The sequence below is a fragment of the Suncus etruscus genome, chromosome 14, assembly GCF_024139225.1.
Source record: "Suncus etruscus isolate mSunEtr1 chromosome 14, mSunEtr1.pri.cur, whole genome shotgun sequence".
In the NCBI taxonomy this organism is placed as follows: Eukaryota; Metazoa; Chordata; class Mammalia; order Eulipotyphla; family Soricidae; genus Suncus; species Suncus etruscus.
Window position 1 is genome coordinate 73,111,796 of NC_064861.1, and position 21,661 is coordinate 73,133,456.

The 21,661-nt window shown below is 50.4% G+C and overlaps 1 protein-coding gene across 1 annotated transcript in view; it reads right to left on the reverse strand.

Moving 5' to 3' along the window:
- The window catches only part of GCSH (glycine cleavage system protein H), a 729,662-nt gene that overhangs the window by 146,211 nt on the left and 561,790 nt on the right, over positions 1-21,661 (reverse strand). The window lies entirely within an intron of this gene.

A 21,661-nucleotide genomic window follows, 5' to 3' on the forward strand; every position in this document is an offset into this window, starting at 1 on the left:
CCTTCCTTCCTTCCTTCCTTCATCCCTCCCTCCTTCCCTCCCTTCCTCTCTCCCTCCCTCCTTCCCTCCCTTCCTCCTTTTCTTCCTCCCTCCCTCCCTCCTTCTCTCCCACCCTCCCTCCCTTCCTTCCTCCCTCCCTTCTTTTCTCCCACCCTCCCTCCCTTCCTTCTTTTCTCCCTCCCTCCCTCCCTTCCTTCCTTCCTCCCTCCTTCCCTCCCTTCCTTTCTCCCTCCCTCCTTCCCTCCCTCCCTCCCTTCCTCCTTTTCTTCCTCCCTCCCTCCCTCCCTTCCTCCCTCCCTCCCTCCCTTCCTTCCTTCCTTCCTTCCTTCCTTCCTTCCTTCCTTCCTTCCTTCCTTCCTTCCTTCCTTCTTCGTTTTTTGGCCACACATTGCAGTGCTCAGGAGTCACTCCTGGCTCTGCACTCAAAAATCGCTTCTAGCAGGCTCTGGTCTGGGGATCATACGGGCAAAGCAAATACCCTCCCCATTATGCTATCACTCTGGCACCTCTGGTAGTTTCTTTCTTGGCATCTTTGTTCTCTTTTTTCCCTCTGAACCATTTCCTTATGGAAAAGAAATAGGGAGGACAAAATGGCTCTGTCATGTGTTTCTTATTGAAATCCCTGGGTCTGCGTATGTGTGTGTGTGTGTGTGTGTGTGTGTATGTGTGTGCCTCTGTGTGCATGTGTATGTGTGCAGGCACATTCTCAAGTAGACCCAAAGAGCTGCTTTCTGGAAGGTACCTCATACATGTTGCAATGCTGTTATGTCTGGAGGGGAAAGGGGTATATATATTGGGGGGAGCACAGCAACAACAGCAATGAGCTCTAAGGGGAGCATGTGGAGGTTCTGAGATTGACCTCTGCATCTCTCCCCCAAAAGACACATTTAGCCAGACCCTGGTGCTGCAGTGTGTGAAATCTATTCCTAGCCCTCACCTAGTGGCACTCAGCATTTGTTGAATGCAGGAATTGTACTTCCTTGGTGTATGTTTAGGCTCCAGGATTCACAAAGCTATCATAACAGTTTTGGACATACAATGTTCCAACTCAAATCCCAAATCCCACCACCAGTGTCAGTATCCCTAGGATGCTGGCCCCTGCCCTGCCTCCCAACTTAACAGACATGTTCTTAGGGGTTTTTTGTTTTTGTTTTTAGTTTTTGGGTCACACCCAGTGTCGCTCAGGTGTTACTCCTGGCTCTACACTCAGAAATCACTCCTGGAAGGCCTGGGGGACCATATGGGATGCCAGGATTCGAACCATTGTCTGTCCTGAATTGGCTGCATGCAAGGCAAATGCCCTACTACTATGCTATCTCTCTGGCCCTAGGTTTAATAATTTTTTGGGCCACACCCGTTTGATGCTCAGGGGTTACTCCTGGCTATGCACTCAGAAATCGCCCCTGGCTTGGGGGGACCATATGGGACGCTGGGGGATCGAACTGCAGTCCGTCCTACGCTAGTAGAAATAGCTCCTGGCAGGCACTGAGGACCCTATGGGACACCGGGATTCCAACCAACCACCTTTGGTCCTGAATCGGCTGCTTGCAAGGCAAACGCCGCTGTGCTTTCTCTCCGAGCCCAGGTTTAATTCTTAAACCTAAGAATTAGTTTGAGGGCCTGGAGATAGCACAGTGGCGTTTGCCTTGCAAGCAGCCGATCCAGGACCAAAGGTGGTTGGTTCGAATCCCGGTGTCCCATAGGGTCCCCCGTGCCTGCCAGGAGCTATTTCTGAGCAGACAGCCAGGAGTAACCCCTGAGCACTGCCGGGTGTGGCCCAAAAACCAAAAAAAAAAAAAAAAAAAAAAGAATTAGTTTGAGTCACACACTTAAAGATGGACTGGTGCTAATGGATTTTTAGTTGTTATTGGTGATTTTTTTTTATTTTGGGACCACACCTGGCAGTGCTCAAGGGTTACTCCTGGCTCTGTGCTCAGAAATTATTCCTGGCAGGCCCAGGATCAAACCTGGGGTCGGCTGCATGGAAGGCAAATGCCCTCCCTGCTGTGCTTTCACTCCAGTGCACATGGTGTTAATGGTTTTGAAATACCTATCATTATTTTTTATTTCCTAATGACTAATTTACCAAGTTATTCATAATAGTCATTATTCAAACACTAATTCCCTCACTAGTGTGACTTTCCCTTCACAACTATCCCCACCCACCACCCTAGCCTGCCTCCTTGTAGGCACAAACAAATTGACTTCATAAACTGCTTGTTACTACACAAACCTGCCATCATTTTTTATTTTGGATTTTTTATTTTTACTTTTTGATCATACCTGGCGGTGCTATGAGGTTACTCCTGGCTCTGTGCTCAGAAATTGCTCCTGGCATGCTCAGGAGACCATATGGGATGCCAGGATTCGAACCACCTTCCATCCTGAGTTGGCTACGTGCAAGGCAAACACCCTACCGCTGTGCTATCCCTCCAGCTCCCTTGCCATCATTTTTAAAGAGGCAGAATGTGGCTTTGCATGCAGGAGGGGCCTGGGTTCCATCCCTCTTGGGGACACTGTTTGGTCCCTCAAGCAGGGGTCTCAAACTCAATTTACCTGCGGGCCGCAGGAGGCAAAGTCGGGGTGATCCTTGAGTGCATAGTCAGTAGTAAGCCTTGAACATTGGTGGGTGTGACCCAAACAACTAAAACAAAACAAAACAAAAAAAGAAGATTCCTCTAGGGCAGGGCCACAAAATGTTGTATGGAGGGCCTTTTGTGGCCTGTGGGCCGCGAATTTGAGACCCCTGCAAGAGGGATTGCTGGGAATGGCCACTTAAAAGCACCGATGTGGCCCCCAATTACACACACACACACACACACACACACACACACACACGCAGCAGCAGCAAACAGCAGTCATAACATTCTCTGTACATCTGAAACCCTCAACTTCTTGTGCAGGTTTTCTAAGATTTACTGTGGCTTATGTTTGAAAATCTGGAATGGGGCTGTTTGATGTCATCAAACTTTTTGCAGATGTGTCTGAGTCCCCTGCAGTGCCCTGAACTGGGCAAGTTTCCTCTCACATTAAGAGCCACTGCGCATGCTTGGAGGATCAGGGGTCAGTTCCTAGCACCACAGCTTCAGCAGCCCTCGGGTGGGGGGGCTGTGGCTCGTACTCAAGGTTTCCGCCTGGACTGGCACTGCAGGCTGCCAGTGCTAACCAAAATGCATCTGTGAATCCTTCTGTACCCCCCCACCAGCACCATAACTTCCTGCCTCTTTGCTCCCTGCCAGCCTCTGGGGCATCTTGGGGGTGTCTGGGTTTACAAATGTGATCTTCCAAAGCCCCAGTATCAGTTCCTAGCTCAGCCTTTCCCGCTCCATGCTCAAGTGCTTTCTTTCCATCAAGACCCCAGCTGTATTGGAATTGGTTCCACCCTGATGACCTCATCGGACTTGATCTTCTGCAAAGACCCTATTTCCAAATAAGGTCGCGTTCACAGTCCTGGGGTTAAGATTTCAACATCTGGGGTTGGGGTGGGGGGTGGCTGGGTGTGGACTGAGCTGAACAAGGCAGTGGGGATGTGTCAGTAGGAAGCATCCAAAAGCACTCTTTGCTGTCCCTGCATGCACAGGCAGGAGACTGTTTCTCTGCATGGGTCGGGGGCATAGGAGAACTTGCTAGAAATACAGACTTCGGTGGTCCACTGGAGTTAGTCAGGGGAAGGTGGGGGTGTCAATGCAACCACAGTCTGAGAGCCACACTCCGGTCTCAGATTTGGGGCGTTGCATCACTGGGGAGTGCCACCTGGGACCATGGAGAACCCCTTCTTGTAGAGCCTTCCTGGCTGCTGGTCAGTGACCCTCTCTATGTGAGGACAACACGGTCCAGGCCACTTTGCCTCTCTTGGCAGTTTGGGTGTTTTATTGTTTGGTTTGGTTTGGGGGCCACACCCATTGCTGCTCAGAGGTTACTCCTGGCTCTGGGCTCAAGAATCACTTCTGGGGGCCAGGTAGGTGGCACTGGAGGTAAGGTGTCTGCCTTGCAAGCGCTAGCCAAGGAAGGACCGCGGTTCGATCCCCCGGCGTCCCATATGGTCCCCCCAAGCCAGGGGCCATTTCTGAGCACATAGCCAGGAGTAACCCCTGAGCGTCAAACGGGTGTGGCCCAAAAACCAAAAAAAAAAAAAAAAAAAGAATCACTTCTGGGGGCCAGAGAGATAGCATGGAGGTAAGGTGTTTGCCTCGCATGCAGAAGGACAGTGGTTCGAATTCCATATAGTCCCCCGAGCCTGCCAGGAGCGATTTCTGAGTGTAGAGCCAGGAGTAACCCCTGACACTGCCGGGTGTGACTCAAAAACCAAAAAAAAAAAAAAAAAGAATCACTCTTGGTGGTGCTCCAGGAACCATATGGAAAGCAGCCTACCCTCTGTGCTATCTCTCCAGCCCCTTTCTATTTTTGTAGGGGCTTTCCAACAATACCCAGGGGCCGGTCTTTTTTTTTTTTTTTTTTTTTTTTTTGGTTTTTGGGCTACACCCGGCAGCACTCAGGGGTCACTCCTGGCTCTACGCTCAGAAATCACTCCTGGCAGGCTCGGGGGACCATATGGGATGCCGGGATTCAAACCACCATCCTGCTGCATGCAAGGCAAATGCCTTACCTCCATGCTATCTCTCCAGCAGGGGGCCAGTCTTAAGATACTCAATCTCCTAGCCACAAACCATGGTTGAATGTCCATCCAGGGTTGGCACTTGGGGCCTTTGCCTCTGCCTGACCCCTGCCCTCAGCTATTTACAATAGCCAAATCTGGAAACAGAGCATGTCTTAAAACAGATGACAGGATAAAGAATCTCTGGTGCAGGGGCTGGAAAAAAATAGTACAGCGGTTAGAGAGGGCACTTACCTTGCATATGACTGACCTGGGTGGAGAGCCAGGAGTAAGCCCTGAACACATATGGTCCCCAGAGCCCGGCCAGTAGTGATCCCTGAGCACAAATCCTGGAGTCAGCCTGGAACACTGTTGGGTGTGGCTCATGCCTCAAAACAAAACAACAACAACAAAGAGTTTGAGCTGGTTGGCATTGGGGGGCCCACTTATCACTGTTATTGGGGCTCCTCATAAAATGGGGAGAGAAGTTTCTACCCATGAGGGTGAGAAAAGAAAGACCTCAACCCCTTTGACTCACCTTCACTAGCCCCCCCCCCCCCACCGAAGTGCTTTGAGAGTAGCCCCAGATGGCCCGTTTCCCCCTCCCTAGCCCTGGGCACCCTTTGCCTCCCTCCCTTTCTGCATCTGAGGGAAGATTCCAGCAGCATGAAGAAGAAAGCTCTTCTTTTTGTTGTTGCTTGTTAACAAGACTGGAAAGTTGGAAAGAACCCCCAGGAGAGGAGGTAATTACTTAATCACTTCAATCCCGTTCTTTCACGCAAGAGGCAGGGTGCCTTGGAGCCCTCAGAGGGGCACACAGAGACCGGGACATGAATGTGCACACATTCATGCACATTCACACACTCCCACACATAGACACACATTCTCACATTGCACCCTTATGCACACATCCATGCATACACGTTCACACACATATACATATAACATGCAACCTCACATATATACTCTCACATTTATACATATACACATGTATCCACATTCACATGCATACATACACATAATTAATGACACACACATATACAGATCCATACATACACAGTCACAGATTTCAGATGCCTATCGGAGCCAGAGAGATAGGCCAGTGGGTGTCGTGCTTCCTTGGCACGCAGCTGATTGGATTCAAAATCTGGCAACACGTATGGTCCTCTAAATCCTGCCTAGGAGTGACCCCTGAGTACCACCAGGTGTGTTCCCCACACTATTAATAAATAAAAGAGAATTTCCATATCCGTCTTCAACGTATACACCCATTAAAATAACTTTAAAAGGGGCCAGAGAGATACCACAGTGGCGTTTGCCTTGCAAGCAGGACCAAAGGTGATTGGTTCGAATCCCAGCATCCCATATGATTCCCCATGCCTGCCAGGAGCTATTTCTGAGTAGATAGCCAGGAGTAACCCTTGAGCGCCGCCGGGTGTGGCCCAAAAACAAACAAACAAAAATTTTTTTAAATTAGAATATAGAGGGCCCGGAGAGATAGCACAGCGGTGTTTGCCTTGCAAGCAGCCCATCCAGGACCAAAGGTGGTTGGTTCGAATCCCGGTGTCCCATATGGTCCCCCGTGCCTGCCAGGAGCTATTTCTGAGCAGACAGCCAGGAGTAACCCCTGAGCACCGCTGGGTGTGGCCAAAAACCAAAAAAAAAATTATAATATAGAATAGAAGGGCTGGAGAGATAGCATGGAGGTAGAGCATTTGCCTTCATGCAGAAGGTCAGTGGTTCAAATCCTGGCATCCCAAATGGTCTCCTGTGCCTGCCAGGAGTGATTTCTGAGCATAGAACCAGGAGTAAGGGGCCGGGCGGTGGCACTAGAGGTAAGGTGCCTGACTTGCCTGCGCTAGCCTTGGATAGACCGCGGTTCGATCCCCCGGTGTCCCATATGGTCCCCCTCGCCAGGAGCGACTTCTGAGCGCATAGCCAGGAGTAACCCCTGAGCGTCACCGGGTGTGGCCCAAAAACCAAAAAAAAAAAAAAAAAAAAAAAAAAAGAACCAGGAGTAACCCCTGAGCGCTGCCAGGTGTGACCCCCCCCCCAAAAAAAACAAAAAATATTATAATATAGGGCTCAGAGTGGTGGTGCAAGTGGTAAGGCATCTGCCTTACCTGCGGCTAGCCTAGGACGAACTGCGGTTCAATCCTATATTCGTCCCATATGGTCCCCCAAACCAGGAGCGATTTCTGAGCGCGTAGCCAGGAATAACCCCTGAGCATCACTGGGTATGGCCCCCCCCAAAAAAAATTACAATATGGGCCCGGAGAGATAGCACATCGGTGTTTGCCTTGCAAGCAGCCGATCCAGGACCAAAGGTGGTTGGTTCGAATCCCGGTGTCCCGTATGGTCCCCCCTGCCTGCCAGGAACTATTTCTGAGCAGACAGCCAGGAGTAACCCCTGAGCACCGCCGGGTGTGGCTCAAAAAAAAAAAAAAAAACAAAAAAAATTTACAATATAATAATATAATTAAAATTTTTTTTTTAAAAATAGGGAAAGGGCCAGAGAGATGGTACATCTGGTAAGGCATGTGTCTTTCATGTGACCAGTCTGGGTTTCATGTGCAGTATCCCTTATAGTGAGTGCCCTGAACCTACCAGGCTTGATCCTTTTTTTTTTTGTTTTGTTTTGTTTTTTTTGGGGGGGCCACACCCGGTGGTGCTCAGGGGCTACTCCTGGCTGTCTGCTCAGAAATAGCTCCTGGCAGGCACGGGGGACCCTATGGGACACCGGGATTCGAACCAACCACCTTTGGTCCTGGATCGGCTGCTTGCAAGGCAAACACCGCTGTGCTATCTCTCCGGGCCCCAGGCTTGATCCTTGTGTGAAACATGAGCAACCCCTGGGCACAGTCTAGTGTGACCCACCCCAAATCCAAAAATAAAATAAAATTTAGTTTAATTTAAAAAAGAGAAGTCCGGGGCCGGAGAGATAGCATGGAGGTAGAGCGTTTGCCTTTCATGCAAAAGGTCATTGGTTCGAATCCCTGCATCCCATATGGTCCCCGGAGCGTGCCAGGCGCGATTTCTAAGCCTGGAGCCAGGAGTAGGTCCTGAGCGCTGCCGAGTGTGACCCAAAAACCAAAAACCGAAAAAAAAAAAAGAGAAGTCCACACATTTTTTGAAAATGTCATTTCTTTTCTTTCTTTTTTTTTTTTTTTTTTTTTTGTTTTTGGGCCACACCCATTTGACGCTCAGGGGTTACTCCTGGCTAAGCGCTCAGAAATCGCCCCTGGCTTGGGGGGACCATATGGGACACCGGGGGATCGAACCGCGCTCCTTCCTTGGGTAGCACTTGCAAGGCAGACACCTTACCTCTAGCGCCACCTTCCTGGCCCCCCTTCCTTCCTTCCTTCCTTCCTTCCTTCCTTCCTTCCTTCCTTCCTTCCTTCCTTCCTTCCTTCCTTCCTTCCTTCCTTCCTTCCTTCCCTCCCTCCCTCCCTCCCTCCCTCCCTCCCTCCCTCCCTCCCTCTCTCTCTCTCTCTCTCTCTTTCTTTCTTTCTTTCCCTTCCTTCCTTCCTTCCTTCCTTCCTTCCTTCCTTCCTTCCTTCCTTCCTTCCTTCCTTCCTTCCTTCCTTCCTTCCTTCCTTCCTTCCTTCCTTTTTTATTTTATTTTTTTGGTTTTTGGGTCACACCGGCAGCGCTCAGGGGTTACTTCTGGCTCTATGCTCAGAAATCGCTTCTGGCAGGCTCAGGGGACCATATGGGATGCCAGGATTCAAACCACCGACCTTCTACATGCAAGGCAAATGCCTTACCTCCAGGCTATCTCTCTAGCCCCATCTTTTCTTTCTTTTATTTTTAACTTTGTTTTGGGGCCACACCTGTGTTCAATGCTTACTACTGGCTCTGTACTCCTGGTGATACTTGGGAGACCAACTGGAGTGCCTGAGATTGAACCCAGGTCAGTCATGTGCGGAGTGAGTGTCCTCCCCATTGTACTATGGCTCTAGCCACTTCGTTTGGGGGCGTTGCTCGGCAGTGTTCAGAGGTTCCTCTGGACTCTGTGCTCAGGAGGTTGCTTGTGGTGGTGCTCAGAGGATCATCTGCAGAGCTAGGGATCCAACTAGAACTTCCTGCATGCCAAACAGGGCTCCAACTCTCTCAGCTCTCTTTGGCTGGGGCCTCTGGATCCTGGCCGTTCCAAGGTAACCCCTTGAACTTTCAGTGGCCTACAGTGAGGAGTGCGTCTAGTCACAGGCCTGTTGCTGCAGTGACCTTCGTACATACAGGCCTTTGGTTTATTTATTTATTGGGTTTTGAGCCGCACCCACGTGCTGATGCTCAGGCCCTGCTGTGTTCTGTCGAATGGGAACGAGTGTACAGGTGAGTGCTTATCACTCACTTCCTGTTTATTGGCAGTGTTTTCATTTGTTCCAAGGGAAAAAGATCATGTTTTTGGAGCTAGAGCAATAATAGCACAGTGAGGAGATCGTTTGCCTTGCATACAATGACCCAAGTTCCATCCCCAGCATTCCATTGGGTCCCCTGTGCCTGCCAGGAATTTTGTTTTGTTTTGTTTGGGCCACATTTGGCAGTGCTCAGGGGTTACTCCAGGCTCTGCCCTCAGGAATCATTCATGGAAGGTTCAGGGGGACCATATAGGATGCCAGGGATCAAACTCAGGTCGGCCACATGTAAGGCAAACTCCCTACCCTCTGTGCTATTGCTCCAGCCCCCCTGCCAGGAATAATTTCTGAGCACAGAGCCAGGAGAAACCCTTGAGCATCACTTGATGTTGCCAACAAACAAACAAAAAACAAACATCACATTTTAGGAAAATAAGTTTTTTGCTTGTTTTGAAAAACAAAACAAAGTGACAGATGAGAAAGGAATGAGCTTTATCTGTCTTCCCTCCAAGGATTAAGCCCCAGGGGTTGGGGGTAGGGATAGTGTGAACTAGGGGTGCTGGCAGAAGTCCAGGGCCTGGCTTTACCTCCTGCCCCCTGCCCGGGTGCCTCAGGTATAGACAACCCTTCCTCATGGACACCCAGTTCCTCCACCTGCAGAACAGAAGAACAGAAGGGGCCAGTCAGCCCCACGTCCCTGCTTTTAGGTCTTGCCAGGTACCAGGCGCAGCTGCACTTGGGGTGGGATGTGTCGATGGCCCCTTTAATCTGTGGCCTGTCAAGGAGACGAACACCAAACTGTGCTCCAAACTGTGAGTCACCGAAGCAAAGTCCAAAAGGAACACAGACTCCAGTGTGCCCTGTGCGGGATTCCAGTCCCCACCCTGCCACTTCCTGGCCCAGCCTCTTCGGTGGCTTCTGTCAGGGCGGGAGGCTGAAGCCGAGTCTGCCTTTCCCACCTTGAGAGCAGCCCCAGGGGCTGGGGAAAGGTGTCCGTGGGTGGACTCCATAGCAGCTCTTGAATTTTTCTTGAATTTTCAGAAAGGACCAACTCAGCTGCTCCCTGTCCCAGTGCTAGCTCTCAACTACCTGGCAACTGCTACCACGAAGTCCCCTCTCCAAGCTCGGTGACAGAACTTGGTTCGAGGTCACACCTGCCATCCAGGCTCTGTGGGTCACTGTCTGTCGCTGAATGATCCTAGCTACATTTTTGAACTTTAATGCTCCTAGGGTGCCTTGTGAAACTGAGATGGGGAAAAGAGCAGACCATGGACTCTCATCTCTAGTCCTTGACTCATAGCCTGCCCAGGGCACCCCCAAAGGCCCCTCCCATGTCCCTGGGGACAGTGTGGCAGGCCCACACTGTTATGTTAGCATAATTTCCTATGTTAGCATAGGAAATAAATTGAGTGACTTCCAGCCTGGGAGTGAGGGGTTGTATATGGAGTTGCCCAAGCACAGTACAGGTACAAGACAGGGTGCAGGAAAGAGTGATGGGCTCTATCAGAGGCCTGGACAGTCCTCTCAGATGATGCCAAAGTCCTGGCTGCCCTATGACTTGGGGGTGACCTTATCTGCCACCTCCCAGTGGGGTTGTCACAGATGTCATGAGTGAGGGTGAGGTCATGCTGGAGAGGGTGGGCCCCATGGTCAGTCTGACTATGTTTGGATAAGGCTCACTCTCACACGATGGTGTGTGTGTGTGTGTGTGTGTGTGTGTGTGTGTGTGTGTGTGTACGTGTCTAGCTGTGTATGTGAGGGTATCTGCATGTTTGTGAGCTTGGTGTATAACTGTGTGACTATGTGGGTAAGCATGCCTGCATACTTATAGAAGCATATGCATCTCTTTATGTGAGCGTGAGCATACGTGTGTGTTTATGTATACACGTGAGTGGATATGGGTATGAGTATATATGGGTGTGGATGTATATCTGTATCTATGTGATTATATAAGTATCTGGATATGTGTGTGGATGTGAATGCATATGTGTGTGTTGATCTGTGTAACCATTTGTATATATGTGTCTGGGTATATAGGTATGTACGTGAATGTTGAGGTTCTGTGACTATGCAAGTGTATATATGTACATGAGTGCATGTGAATGAGTGTATCTCTGTGTGACTCTATGAGAATGTGTGTGTGTGTGGCCAAGAAATTCCAAAGGAGCCTGATCACTTGGCTTATGTTTTTCCTCAGCCCTCAAAATCCACCAACTCTGCAAACTCCCAACATGTTTTTTCTCTGACTTTTTTTTTTTTGGCCACACCCAGCAATGCTCAATGATTACTCCTGGCTCTGGACACAGGAATTACTCCTGATAGTGCTCAAGAGACCCTATGGGATGCTGGGGTTCAAATCTGGGTTGGCCACAAGCAAGGCGAGTTCCTTACCTGCTATTCTATCATTTCAGTCCCCCCCCTTTTTTTGGGGGGGCCACACCCGGTGGCGCTCAGGGGTTACTCCTGGCTATCTGCTCAGAAATCACTCCTGGCAGGCATGGGGGACCTTATGGGATGCCGGGATTCGAACCATCTTTGGTCCTGGGTTGGCCGCTTGCAAGGCAAATTGCCTGACCGCTTTGCTATTTCTCCAGCCCCAAGCCCCTTTTTTCTTTTCTTTTCTTTTTCTTCTTAGAAAATTGAATATCTACTGGTCTGGATAGCTGCTGCATATTTATTGTTGCCTTTGCACACAGCCAACCAGGGTTCAATCCCCGTCATCCCAATCAACACAACACTGCTAGGAGTGATCCCTGAGCACAATCAGAAGTCAGACTTGAGTGCTCCTGAATGTGGCCCGAACAAAATAAGGATTCATTCCCACTCATCATTCTGTGAGTGTGGCCAGTGGATGTCCGGGGTGGCCCCTGATGCTGTGCACAGTCACCCTTACATCTATCTGGGTCCCAGATACTGCTCCCTGGAGCCATCAGGGAACCTCTATCCTTTCCCTGCACCCCACGGTTCAGGGCCCCATTTTGACTCTGTGCTTGGGTAAAGAGAACAAAGCTGAGGAACCTCATCCTCCACCACCCACTGGGCCCACTTCTTCTGAGGTTGGTTCTCACGGTTACCTATGGCCTCTCACTAGCTGGGGTGAGTCACTGCATCTCATTTTCACTGATGAAAAGACAGACTCAGAGGAAGAAATTTGGTGCACGTGACTGAACTGAGGAAAAGGGGCACAGCTGAGTTGCACTGTGCTTTCTAAAGCCCCCCATATTCTCCTGCTGTAGGATCTCAAACAACCCCTCCTAATGGTACCCCCTTTGCTCATCTGCACAAAGGGAGAAGCACCCAAAGGTTGGTCGCATGGTCAGGGCAGAGGAGAATGTGGGCAGGATTGGGGCAAAATGCCCTACTCTTCATGCCTGAAATCCATTTCCTTCCGGAAGCTTCCTTTCATTGCTCCATAGCAACTGACTCAGCGGATGGAGGGACAGAAAGGAGGTCACATTCAAATCGGCCAATGTGCTGCTCCCTGCAAAGACTGGGAGGGGAGAGAAATGCAATTAGTCTGCAAAACACGATGGTTTTTACTTTAAAAACCATGACCCGCGGCCCTCGGTCCTGTTCCTTCAATTCGGCAGCTGCCTGGTGTTTGGGATCTTTGTGAAGTCCTGGAAAATTCTTTAAAAAAAAAAAAAAAGAGGATGACATTGCTCTCCATTTCAAATCAGAAAACAAATCAAGGCGCACTCAGTGTGGGCAGTTTGGAAGGGAGCAGAGAAATAGGAACAGAGGTGACGCTGTTTGGTTTACATGCGACTGACCCTGGTTCAATCTCTGAGCTCTGCCAGGGGTCACTCTTATATGGAGAATCAGAAATCACTCCCAAGATCTTCCAGGAGAGGTTCACACCTCCCAAATATCACCCCTAAAATAAAACCCCAGAAAACTAGGGGCAGGGAGGAAAGAGAGGTAGAGAGAAGTAGACCGAAATTCCTGGTAAATGTTTTCTTTTTTTTTCAAGTCAGAGCTAGATTGGTTAGAAACAAAAGAGGCAGAATAGGAGATACACAGAAACCCTGAGGAACCTCCAAAACTGGTGAAGTGGGGCTGGAGAGATAACATAGCAGGTAGGGTACTTGTCTCGCATGTGGCCGACCTGGGTTCGATCCCCGGCACTCTAGATGGTCCCCTGAGCACCATCAGGAGTAAGTCCTGAGTGCCAGGAATAATCCTTGAGTACCTCTGGATGTGGCCCCAAAACAAACAAACAAAATTTCTGTTTTTGCTTGTCTGGTGGGTGAAGGAGACAGTACAGGGCTTAAGGCACTTGCCAGGTATTCTGCAGACCCTGATTCAAATCTCTGGCACCACATACAGTCCCTAGAGCTCCTCCAGGGGTCACTCTTGTGCACAGAGCCCAAATAGTTGGTGAGTACTGCAGGGCATGGTTTGTTTCCCCCAAGAAAACTCAAAAAATTCTTGTGTTGTCATCATGGACATCCCAGGCCCCCACCCCACTCAAGCACCTATGGGTGTTGACCTAGCAGTGATGACACAAAGGAAAGTCGACATCCCCCCAGGACACACCCCTGTTTGTGTCTTAGCTCTCCAGAATTGGTGGGCAGAAGCAGAGGAGCTGGGGTGTAATGGCTGAGCAGTAGACTTCTCTGGGGTGTCAGGAGTTTGAGAGTTGCCAGGGTGTCCTAGAACTACACCCACCTGTTCTTCTGTGGGGGTGGGCCAGTTTGGGGTCACCCCTATCTGTGTTTAGGAGATATTCTGGGGAGGTATGTCTATGCAGCATTGAGAACAGAACCGGAGCTTCCTGCCTGGAAAGTCTGAGCTCATTCAGGCACACATTTCTCTGCAGCCCCCTACCTGTGCCTTTCAAACCGGCACATTTCATGACGTGTGAAACCCGCTTCAATAACATTGATTGTGAAGGGGGGAGAGCAGTGAGGGGGAAATGGGCAATCCAGCACCCAGAAATAACAGCTGTGAAGATTCTGGTGTTGGTGAAAGTTCATCGATCAACTAGAAGGCACGAGCCATTCTCTGCCATGCTAATTTTTTTTTTTTATTACTAACCTCAGACTTAATTATTTGATGCAACCAAGAAGGGCAGGGGGGAGGATGGTACTGCGTGTTCCTTCCATGGCTAACGCGGTCCCTTGAAACCGGAGCAGGTGGGGGGAAGGGGAGCTGCAGGCGGCTGAAGCCAGGTCCCTTTCCCCACTCCCAGTACGAAGTACATCTGCCCATAGGGACTGTTTTTCACTGGGTGGTGGGGGGAGGCAGTGCTCCTCCCCTACCGTTGGGAGGGAGGGCAAGCAACCAGGACTCCCAAGCCTGGCTCTGTGTTCATTCCATCAGCGCATTCAATGTCAGCGGCTCAGAGCGTGTGTCCTGCCAGGCTGGTGCCTCATGCCTGCTGGAAACTGGGCTGGGGAAGCTCTGTGGGCTGATGTCATTTCCACAGCGTGCTCACACGAGGCTTCTGGAGGGTTCTAGCGAGCAGTGGTGGTGCCCTGAAGAGCCTCTAGCAGGGATTTGCTGCCTGCTCGCAGTGGGGGCTTGGCACCCTGGGGGCACCCCAGAGATAGGCTGCTCCAAACCCTGCTTGGCCTGATAAAGAGGGTAGGTTTTTCTCCAGCTCCCATGCTGGGGGCAAGGGGTGTCCAAGGGAGATTGAACACTCCTGGCTGCAACCTCACAATTGATCCTAATGGAGGGTGGTAGGAAAATGCCTCCCTAGGACCTAGGGATTTCCCTCAAAGGGTTTGTGCCCCCATTAAGCACACAGCTGTCTCTTAGGGACACTCTGGCTGTCAGGAATTGGGGGTATAATTAGCATCTTTCTTTTTCTTTTTTTTTTTTTAGTGGTTCATATCCAATGATGCTTAGGAGTTACTTGTGTGTGGCTCTGCACTCAAGTATCATTCCTGTCCCCAACGCCCCAGTGATAGCACAGTGGGGAGGCATTTGCCTTGCCAGTGGCTCACCCAGGTTTGATGTTCAGCATCTCATAAGGGTCCTCTGAGCCTGCCAGGAGTGTCTGAGCAGAGAGTCACCAGGAATAACCCCTGGTGTGGCCCAAAAAGTATTTAAAAAAACTCATTCCTGACACAGTTCAAGGGACCTTGTGGGATGTAGGAGATCATACTTGGATTGGCTATATATATATATATATATATATATATATATATATATATATATATATATATATTGGCCACACCTGGAGGTGCTCAGGGGTTACTCCTGGCTATCTGCTCAGAAATAGCTACTGGATTGGTTGCTTGTTTTTTTTTTTTTTGTTTTTGTTTTTTTTTGGTTTTTGGGCCACACCCTGTGACGCTCAGGGGTTACTCCTGGCTATGCGCTCAGAAGTTGCTCCTGGCAACATATGGGGACCATATGGGATGCCGGGGGATAGAACCGCGGTCCGTCCTAGGCTAGCGCAGGCAAGGCAGGCACCTTACCTCCAGCGCCACCGCCCGGCCCCGGATTGGTTGCTTGTAAGGCAAACACTGCTGTGCTATCTCTCCGGCCCCTAGGATTGGCCACATTTGAGTCAAATACCCTCCCCGTTTTCCTAGCTTCTCTGGCAGAGCCCAGGATTCTGTACCTAGATCAGAGCCCCCCGACCCCCCCCCCCCCCCGCCTCCAATACGAAGTGTCCAGCTCTCAGATGTCAGCAACAATGCAGGGTTTCCCAGAAAAGCTTTTTGCACCCACTGCACAGCTGAAGGGCGGTTGGTGGAGGTGGGCTCATGGGAAGTGCCTGGCTCCATGCAACCTGAGTCAGGCCTGGTGGTGCATGGATATCCTACAGCAACTGGCCTGAGTTTTGCTAACAGCCCAGGTATGACTGAAGCATGGAAGAGATGCAGGGGAGGAATAACAAAGTGTCTGTTCTTTTTGCCATAAATTGTGGGAAGGGGTGGTGACTTGTGAGAAGCAGGGGTTTCAGGTCCCTCCTTCCCTACCCTTGTGCTCTAACCAGGCTGTGAGCTTCATCTGCCGGGAGGTGCCTTGGGGTGAGACGTGATCCACAGACGACCCAGCTCCAAGACTGAGCCAGACCAGGTTCACTAGGACGATTGGAAACTTGATAGAAAGTTTGTACATTTGTCTGTCCTGTCCTTAAGGAGAGACCACAGAACTGCAATGGACTGTGTTATCCTTTAAAAATAAAGATGAATAAAGACCACCCCTTTTGGTTTTCGTTATGCCACAACTGTTGCCCAAGTGTCTCTGTGATTCGGCCCTTACCGTCTCTTGCAGAAATGCCAAACATTTTCTGCCTGAGGGCCAGAGAGTGAATAGCTCAGACTTAGCAAACCAGCTGCTGAATGTGGCCTTGGGGTCAAGACTTGCTTGATTCCCGGTCTATTGTGTCTCTAGCATGAAAATAGGATCTAGATGCAAGTGGGGGTTCTCTAATGAGGGCCTGTGCTCTTAGGACATTTATCCGGCCCAGGGTGTTTTTGCTGCTGCTGCTGCCTGTCCTGCTTAGTATCTGACTCTTCTCAGTGAGCTTAGGGGATTACTCCTGGCTATGTGTTCAGAAATAGCTCCTGGCAGGGCCGGGAAGGTGGCGCTAGAGGTAAGGTGTCTGCCTTGCAAGCGCTAGCGTAGGACGGACTGCAGTTAGATCCCCCGGTGTCCCATATGGTCCCCCAAGTCAGGGGCAATTTCTGAGCGCATAGCCAGGAGTAAACTCTGAGCGTCAAACAGGTGTGGCCCAAAAAACAAACAAACAACAACAACCAAAAAAAAAAAAAAAACAAAAAGGGCCCGGAGAGATAGCACAGTGGCCTTTGCCTTGCAAGCAGCCGATCCAGGACCAAAGGTGGTTGGTTCGATTCCCCCGCATCCCATGTGGTCCCCCGTGCCTGCCAGGAGCTATTTCTGAGCAGACAGCCAGGAGTAACCCCTGAGCACCACCGGGTGTGACCCAAAAACCAAAAAAAAGAAAAGAAAAAAAAAAAAAGAAATAGCTCCTGGCTTGGAGGACCATATGGGATGCGGGGGAATCGAACCAAAGTCTGTCCTAGGTCAGCAGCTTGCAAGGCAAACGCCTTACTACTGTGCCACCACTCTGGCCCCTGGGTAATTTATTATTTTTTTTCTTGTGTGTGTGTGTTTTTTTTTTTTTTTTTAGGAGGGATAATTTTTTTTTTTTTTTTTTTTGGTTTTTTGGGTCACACCCGGCGGTGCTCAGGGGTTACTCCTGGCTGTCTGCTCAGAAATAGCTCCTGGCAGGCTCAGGGGACCATATGGGACACCGGGATTCGAACCAAGCACCTTTGGTCCTGGATCGGCTGCTTGCAAGGCAAACACCGCTGTGCTATCTCTCCGGGCCCGGGATAATTTATTTTTAAATCAAACTGATTGTTCAATATTTTCTGGACCCCCTCTTATGCAGTGACTGGTAGCACTGGTTAGGATCTTGCCCTATGAATGATGCAGGGGGGTGCAAGATGTTTTGGGTGCATGCACTATTTTATGTAGAAGTCTATGAGCAAAGCTATAAAGACTCTTCTGAAAACAGAAGAGCACTTGGAGGAGAATCCCCAACTCTGAGTGCACCTGAAGAAGGGATAGGGCTGCTAGGGGAGGGGGCTGAGGGCCTCAGGAGCACACACATTAGCATTGAAGCTCTCTTCCTTTCTGCAGCTTCCTTCAGTCCCTTTGGGGGTGCCAGCTCATCAAGGCTGATTTCCCTTTTGAGTTAGCACAGGAGAAACAAATGGGCCCTGGGATCTAAGGTGTGAGCTCCTAGGGGCCCAGCCAACCTGCTTGCTGCCTTCCCTGCTCCTGGCTTGAGCTTGAGGCTTAGGGCTAAGTATGCAACTGTGTAGGGAGCACTGAGAGTAGTGCTCTAGGACAGGAACAGATGGGGGGTGTCACCAGCAGAGAAGGCAGAAGTGATGGGATTTGGTGCCGAGAGCTTCACAAATTCAGTGCCATGAACTCTGCAAGATTGACTCTGGGAGCATGAACCCTAGGAGATCTGGGCCTTCTCTGCAGGGGGACAACTTGGGGCCCATCTATAGAAACTGCATGGCTCAGGTTCTACAGAGGCGGGGCAGGGCCTTTTGATGGATTCACAACTGATGTGGATCAGGACCTGAGTGTAGTGGACCACAAGCAAGCCCAGCTAGGCTCTGGCATCTCAGTATCCTTCCTAGGGCATGAGTGACATTACCATGATGTCACTATGCAGATGAGGCCCATCACTGTGAACATTCTAGCTCCTGCCCTCCAGAAATGCTCCTCACACATCCTGGGGTTCTGTGCCCTTGGTTCCAATTAAGACCAAACTATTGTGGGGACAGAGAGATAGGTCGGTGTTCTCTTGCCTTGTATGGGGCCGACCCAGATTCCATTCCCAACATCCCATACAGTCCTTTAAGCCCTCCAGGACTGATTCCTGAGTGCATAGCCAGGAGTAAGCCCTGAGAACTGGCAGGTGTAGCCCACAAACAAACAAACAAACAACAAGCAAACAGACCAGGCCATGATTGTGGGTAAAGGTATGGTTCTAGGGGAGGGTCTACTCCGGATAGTTTCGGAAGGGTGGGGACAATGCGGAATATGAGGCGGGTTGGAAGTGGGGTCCAGTCTCAGTATCCTCTGCACCTTTCCCTTCTCACTTTTATTTTTTGTTTCGTTTTTGTTTTTGTTTTTGGGTCACACCCGGCAGTGCTCAGGGGTTCCTCTTGGCTCTACGCTCAGAAATCGCTCCTGACAGGCTTGGGGGACTATATGGGATGCCGGGATTCGAACCACTGTACTTCTGCATGCAAGGCAAACACCCTATCCCCATGCTATCTCTCTGGCCCCTCCCTTTTCACTTTTGAGTGGGGATGAGGATATGCCTTATCTCAGTGGCAGAAGATCTTAACCAGGACACTTATAGACCAAGAAGAACTCCCAACATGTGGGCTGCTCATTGTTTTGCACCCTTTGAATCTTGTTCTGCAGGAGTGGGAGGGTTCTGTTGTTTATTTTTATTGCTTATTTATTTATTTTTGGTCATCCTGGCTATGCGCTCAGAAATTGCTCCCGGCTTGGGGGACCATATGGGATGCCAGGAGATTGAATAGCTGTCCGTCCACTCTAGGTGAGCGCGTGCAAGGCAGACACCCTACCACTTGCGCCGAAGCTCTGGCCCCGGGTTCTGTGGTTTATTAAGTTGGTTTTTCGGACACACCCGGTGGTGCAGAGAGTTTACTCCTGGTTCTATGCTCAGGAGTCATTCCTGGCTGAACTTCGATGTGCATCATCAAGGGTTAAATCCAAATTGGACATGTGCAAGGCAAGTGCCCTTCCTGCTCTACTATCTCTGTAGGCCTGTTTTGTGGAGTTTTGCCCTTTCAATGGGGAGAAGAAAGTACAAGCTTGTTGCTGACAGTGACTTTGTGCCAGCCACAGCCTTCTCACCGGCATCCCTGCCTCTTCTGCCATCTTGTCCACTTGGGGCTGGGAACTCCCCAAACGGGCATCTACAACCCGCTTACCCACAAGGTCTATAGTCCACACTGTGAGTAGCACTTCTCTCAAGAGAAGGCCAGGTCAGCACTTTTGGGCACCACTGCCCATCCTCTTTCACCTCTTAGGCCTCTGCCTAGTCTCTCTAGCACTCCTTGCTCTCTGCCTGGACAGACCTTCCACTCATCCCTGTGCCCCCCCAGCCCCATAGTTGCTACCCTTCTTGCCACTCTCCTTGCTCCCTTCTTCACTTGATTCCTCAAGGCCTCTTGGAGTCAGAATATGTCCCCAGCCCAGAGTCCCAGTGAGCTACTTGTTCAGTCTGAGTGGGTAACCTATCCACAGCACAGCCAGTGTTGATTGTTCTAGAGTCCTTTTTTTTTTTTTTTTCTAAAACCACTTCATTCTTCAAAATTACAAACATATTTGAAGTTCGGCCTCAGTCATAAAAAGAAGAGCCCCCTTCACCTGTGTAATATTCCTACCACCAATGTCCCCCATCTCCTTCCTCCCCCACTCCAACTGTATTTGAGATAGGTATTGTACTTCTCTCACTCATTACCATTGTTATGATAGGGTATTTTTTTTTGGGGGGGGTCACACCTGGTGGCGCTCAGGGTTTACTCCTGGCTCTATGCTTAGAAATTGCTCCTGGCAGGCTCAGGGGACCATATGGGATGCCGAGATTCAAACAATCGACTTTTGCAAGGCAAACACTACCTCCATGCTATCTCTCCGGCCCCTATGATAGTTTTTTGTGTAGTTATTTCTCTGACTGCACTCACCACAATTTGTTGTAAGCTTCATATCATGAGTTGGTCCTTTCAATTCTCATCTCTATTGTCTCTGGGTATTATTATAATAATGTCTTTTATTTTTCTTAAAATCCATAAATGAATGAGACTATTCTGTGTCTAGACTCCTTTCAAAATATTTTTTATTTTTGAGTCACACCTACTTATGCTCAGAGTTGACTCTTGGTCCTGTGCTCAGGTGTCACCCTTGGTGAGGCTCAGGGGACCATATGGGGCGCAGGGATGCAACTGGGTCAGTTACATGCAAGGTAAGCGTCCTCCCTGCTATGCTAATATTCTGGTCCCTGCTCTTAGATGTTTGAATTCACACTAGGGCCTAGTCCTGACAATCCAGGGATTGCCTAATACAGTCAGTCACTCCTTCTGTACCCTCAAGTGGAGAGCGCTGAGCTTTGGGCAGAGGGTTTGTATCTGAGTAGGACTAGAGGAAGCACATAGGATGCAATGTCTGAAAAATGACTGATTTTCATCGCAGCCTACATGCCCACTTCCCATATATGTGATAAGGTAGAGGCACTGATGGCCCCTTCTGGGGAAGGGTGGATACTCGGGACCAAAACCAGGACATCCTGTGTACCACTGACAATTCCCCAGTCCCTTTTCCTTTCGTTTTTGTTTTGGGCCACACCCAGCTGCGCTCAGGCCTTCCTCCAGGCTCTTTGCTCAGGGTGATCACGCCTGACAAGAGGTGGGGGGAAGACATGACCATATTGTGATGCTGGGAACCCTCCCTCCAAACTGGATTGTGCAAAGCAAGAACTCTGCCCGTTGCTGCATTGTCTCTCCAGGACCCCCCAGATCTTTTCTCCTGATGCTTTGAAGGATGCGAGGGGGACAGAATCAAGCTCAGCCTTTAGCGCACACACAAGTCAAGCGCTCAGTTCGTTGTACATACAGACAGTCTCCCTAGGTCCCCCCCCCCATCTTCTCTCTTGATGCTCTGAAAAATGCGGGGAGTGGGGGGGGGGAACCAAACAAACCCAGCTAGCTTGGCACACACACAATCACACAGTCACACACACAATCTCAATCTTACACACACATATACACACACAATTACACCCTCCACCCCCCCCCCCCCCAAATCTCCCTGCCCGCCTGCCCAGCACTGTCCTATGTATCTCTCCTACTCCACCTCCACCAACAGGCCATTTTCCTTTGGGAGGGCGCCCTCTGAATGAATCTTTGGTTCCACAGCTAGAAGATGAGCGGGGTGTGGCTGGGTGAGTGGGTGGGCGCTGGGGCAGGTGAGGGGGGTCCCCCCGGGGTATCCCCCAAATTCCCCCTCCTCTGCCCGCCTCGCCTGCTCAGGCTCCTTGAGCTGTGCTGCTGCACCTCGACCTGCACGCACCCGGGTCGTGGTCTCGGTCGGGCAGTCCCGGGCTCCGGAGAGCGGGGATGGGGTGGGGGGGCGCGGCTGGGCGTGACGTCACGGCCCCGCCCCC